The 5,000-nt window shown below is 36.6% G+C and overlaps 2 non-coding genes across 2 annotated transcripts; both read left to right on the top strand.

Annotated features, from left to right (window-relative positions):
* Positions 1 to 2,207: 2,207 nt before the first annotated feature.
* LOC132150286 (5S ribosomal RNA) lies at positions 2,208 to 2,326 on the top strand. The gene has a single exon (XR_009435523.1). It is a non-coding gene; the product is annotated as a 5S ribosomal RNA (ribosomal RNA).
* Positions 2,327 to 4,223: 1,897 nt separating this feature from the next.
* Positions 4,224 to 4,342, top strand: LOC132150341 (5S ribosomal RNA). Its single transcript, XR_009435576.1, has one exon. It is a non-coding gene; the product is annotated as a 5S ribosomal RNA (ribosomal RNA).
* The last annotated feature ends 658 nt before the right edge of the window (positions 4,343 to 5,000 follow it).

Below are 5,000 nucleotides of genomic sequence, written 5' to 3'. Positions count from 1 at the left end.
AAAGCACTGGCGAATATAGTGGCTGATCTTTAAATAACCCTCTCTTTGCAGCCTCCTTAGCTTATGGCCATACCATCCTGGCTATGCCCGATCTCAAGTGATCTCCAAATCTAAGCAGGTTTGGGCCAGGTTAGTACTTTTGGATTTTTCAGTAATTATCTAATAGGCCTGGTTAGTAATTTTGGAAACATTCACTAATTGTCTAATAATCTTGTAAAAAAAAAAAAAAAAAGAGTCAATGCCCGATCTCAGAATGTAAGCAGTTTTGGGCCAGGTTAGTACTTTTGGATTTTTCAGTAATTATCTAATAGGCCTGGTTAGTACTTTTGGAAATTTTCACTAATTGTCTAATAATCTTGCAAAAAAAAAAAAAGAGTCAATGCCCGATCTCAGAATGTAAGCAGGTTTGGGCCAGGTTAGTACTTTTGGATTTTTTCAGTAATTATCTAATAGGCCTGGTTAGTACTTTAGGAAATTTTCACTAATTGTCCAATAATCTTGCAAAAAAAAAAAAAAAAAGAGTCAATGCCCGATCTCAGAATGTAAGCAGGTTTGGGCCAGGTTAGTACTTTTGGATTTTTTCAGTAATTATCTAATAGGCCTGGTTAGTACTTTTGGAAATGTTCACTAATTGTCCAATAATCTTGCAAAAAAAAAAAAAAAAAGAGTCAATGCCCGATCTCAGAATGTAAGCAGGTTTGGGCCAGGTTAGTACTTTTGGAAATGTTCACTAATTGTCCAATAATCTTGCAAAAAAAAAAAAAAAAAGAGTCAATGCCCGATCTCAGAATGTAAGCAGTTTTGGGCCAGGTTAGTACTTTTGGATTTTTCAGTAATTATCTAATAGGCCTGGTTAGTACTTTTGGAAAAATTCACTAATTGTCTAATTATCTTGTAAAAAAAAAAAAAAAAAGAGTCAATGCCCGATCTCAGAATGTAAGCAGGTTTGGGCCAGGTTAGTACTTTTGGATTTTTTCAGTAATTATCTAATAGGCCTGGTTAGTACTTTAGGAAATTTTCACTAATTGTCCAATAATCTTGCAAAAAAAAAAAAAAAAAAAGTCAATGCCCGATCTCAGAATGTAAGCAGGTTTGGGCCAGGTTAGTACTTTTGGATTTTTTCAGTAATTATCTAATAGGCCTGGTTAGTACTTTTGGGAATACCAGGTGCTGTAAGCTTTTGGGTTTCCTTCCCTACTTATATAAAGCACTGGCGAATATAGTGGCTGATCTTTAAATAGCCCTCTCTTTGCAGCCTCCTTAGCTTATGGCCATACCATCCTGGCTATTCCCGATCTCAAGTGATCTCCAAATCTAAGCAGGTTTGGGCCAGGTTAGTACTTTTAGATTTTTCAGTAATTATCTAATAGGCCTGGTTAGTAATTTTGGAAACATTCACTAATTGTCTAATAATCTTGTAAAAAAAAAAAAAAAGAGTCAATGCCCGATCTCAGAATGTAAGCAGTTTTGGGCCAGGTTAGTACTTTTGGATTTTTCAGTAATTATCTAATAGGCCTGGTTAGTACTTTTGGAAAAATTCACTAATTGTCTAATTATCTTGTAAAAAAAAAAAAAAAAAGAGTCAATGCCCGATCTCAGAATGTAAGCAGGTTCTGGCCAGGTAAGTACTTTTGGATTTTTTCAGTAATTATCTAATAGGCCTGGTTAGTACTTTAGGAAATTTTCACTAATTGTCCAATAATCTTGCAAAAAAAAAAGTCAATGCCCGATCTCAGAATGTAAGCGGGTTTGGGCCAGGTTAGTACTTTTGGATTTTTTCAGTAATTATCTAATAGGCCTGGTTAGCACTTTTGGAAATGTTCACTAATTGTCCAATAATCTTGCAAAAAAAAAAAAAAAGAGTCAATGCCCGATCTCAGAATGTAAGCAGGTTTGGGCCAGGTTAGTACTTTTGGATTTTTTCAGTAATTATCTAATAGGCCTGGTTAGTACTTTAGGAAATTTTCACTAATTGTCCAATAATCTTGCAAAAAAAAAAAAAAAAGTCAATGCCCGATCTCAGAATGTAAGCAGGTTTGGGCCAGGTTAGTACTTTTGGATTTTTTCAGTAATTATCTAATAGGCCTGGTTAGTACTTTTGGGAATACCAGGTGCTGTAAGCTTTTGGGTTTCCTTCCCTACTTATATAATGCACTGGCGATTATAGTGGCCGATCTTTAAATAGCCCTCTCTTTGCAGCCTCCTTCGCTTACAGCCATACCAACCTGGCTATGCCCGATCTCGTCTGATCTCGGAAGCTAAGCAGGTTTGGGCCTGGTTAGTACTTGGATGGGAGACCGCCTGGGAATACCAGGTGCTGTCAGATTTTGGGTTTCCTTCCCTACCTATATAAAGCACTGGCGATTATAGTGGCTGATCTTTAAATAGCCCTCTTTTTGCAGCCTTCTTCGCTTATGGCCATAACATCCTGGCTATGCCCGATCTCAACTGATCTCCAAATCTAAGCAGGTTTGGGCCAGGTTAGTACTTTTGGATTTTTTCAGTAATTATCTAATAGGCCTGGTTAGTACTTTTGGGAATACCAGGTGCTGTAAGCTTTTGGGTTTCCTTCCCTACTTATATAAAGCACTGGCGATTATAGTGGCTGATCTTTAAATAGCCCTCTCTTTGCAGCCTTCTTCGCTTATGGCCATACCATCCTGGCTATGCCCGATCTCAACTGATCTCCAAATCTAAGCAGGTTTGGGCCAGGTTAGTACTTTTGGATTTTTCAGTAATTATCTAATAGGCCTGGTTAGTACTTCTGGAATTTTTCACTAATTGTCCAATAATCTTGCAAAAAAAAAAGAGTCAATGCCCGATCTTAGAATGTAAGCAGGTTTGGGCCAGGTAAGTACTTTTGGATTTTTTCAGTAATTATCTAATAGGCCTGATTAGTACTTTTGGAAAAATTCACTAATTGTCTAATAATCTTGTAAAAAAAAAAAAAAAAAAAAAAAAAAGAGTCAATGCCCGATCTCAGAATGTTAGCAGGTTTGGGCCAGGTTAGTACTTTTGGATTTTTTTCAGTAATTATCTAATAGGCCTGGTTAGTACTTTTGGAAAAATTCACTAATTGTCTAATAATCTTGTAAAAAAAAAAAAAAAGAGTCAATGCCCGATCTCAGAATGTTAGCAGGTTTGGGCCAGGTTAGTACTTTTGGAAAAATTCACTAATTGTCTAATAATCTTGTAAAAAAAAAAAAAAGAGTCAATGCCCGATCCCAGAATGTAAGCAGTTTTGGGCCAGGTTAGTACTTTTGGATTTTTTCAGTAACTATCTAATAGGCCTGGTTAGTACTTTAGGAAATTTTCACTAATTGTCCAATAATCTTGCAAAAAAAAAAGAAAAAAAAAAGTCAATGCCCGATCTCAGAATGTAAGCAGGTTTGGGCCAGGTTAGTACTTTTGGATTTTTTCAGTAATTATCTAATAGGCCTGGTTAGTACTTTTGGGAATACCAGGTGCTGTAAGCTTTTGGGTTTCCTTCCCTACTTATATAAAGCACTGGCGAATATAGTGGCTGATCTTTAAATAGCCCTCTCTTTGCAGCCTCCTTAGCTTATGGCCATACCATCCTGGCTATGCCCGATCTCAAGTGATCTCCAAATCTAAGCAGGTTTGGGCCAGGTTAGTACTTTTGGATTTTTCAGTAATTATCTAATAGGCCTGGTTAGTAATTTTGGAAACATTCACTAATTGTCTAATAATCTTGTAAAAAAAAAAAAAAGAGTCAATGCCCGATCTCAGAATGTAAGCAGTTTTGGGCCAGGTTAGTACTTTTGGATTTTTCAGTAATTATCTAATAGGCCTGTTTAGTACTTTTGGAAATTTTCACTAATTGTCCAATAATCTTGCAAAAAAAAAAAAAAAAGAGTCAATGCCCGATCTCAGAATGTAAGCCGGTTTGGGCCAGGTTAGTACTTTTGGATTTTTTCAGTAATTATCTAATAGGCCTGTTTAGTACTTTTGGAAATTTTCACTAATTGTCCAATAATCTTGCAAAAAAAAAAAAAAAAGAGTCAATGCCCGATCTCAGAATGTAAGCAGGTTTGGGCCAGGTTAGTACTTTTGGATTTTTTCAGTAATTATCTAATAGGCCTGGTTAGTACTTTTGGGAATACCAGGTGCTGTAAGCTTTTGGGTTTCCTTCCCTACTTATATAATGCACTGGCGATTATAGTGGCTGATCTTTAAATAGCCCTCTCTTTTCAGCCTCCTTCGCTTCCGGCCATACCAACCTGGCTATGCCCGATTTCGTCTGATCTCGGAAGCTAAGCAGGTTTGGGCCTGGTTAGTACTTGGATGGGAGACCGCCTGGGAATACCAGGTGCTGTAAGCTTTTGGGTTTCCTTCCCTACTTATATAAAGCACTGGCGATTATAGTGGCTGATCTTTAAATAGCCCTCTCTTTGAAGCCTCTTACACTTATGGCCATACCATCCTGGCTATGCCCGATCTCAACTGATCTCCAAATCTAAGCAGGTTTGGGCCAGGTTAGTACTTTTGGACTTTTTCAGTAATTATCTAATAGGCCTGGTTAGTACTTTTGGAAATTTTCAATAATTGTCCAATAATCTTGCAAAAAAAAAAAAAAAAAGATACAATGCCCGATCTCAGAATGTAAGCAGGTTTGGGCCAGGTTAGTACTTTTGGATTTTTTCAGTAATTATCTAATAGGCCTGGTTAGTACTTTTGGAAATTTTCACTAATTGTCCAATAATCTTCCAAAAAAATAAAAAGAGTCAATGCCCGACCTCAGAATGTTAGCAGGTTTGGGCCAGGTTAGTACTTTTGGATTTTTTCAGTAAATATCTAATAGGCCTGGTTAGTACTTTTGGAAAAATTCACTAATTGTCTAATAATCTTGTAAAAAAACAAAAAAGAGTCAATGCCCGATCTCAGAATGTAAGCAGGTTTGGGCCAGGTTAGTACTTTTGGATTTTTCAGTAATTATCTAATAGGCCTGTTTAGTACTTTTGGAAATTTTCACTAATTGT

This window comes from Carassius carassius, chromosome 9 (genome assembly GCF_963082965.1).
Source record: "Carassius carassius chromosome 9, fCarCar2.1, whole genome shotgun sequence".
Lineage (NCBI taxonomy): Eukaryota > Metazoa > Chordata > Actinopteri > Cypriniformes > Cyprinidae > Carassius > Carassius carassius.
This window is presented reverse-complemented; position numbering and strand designations above follow the sequence as displayed.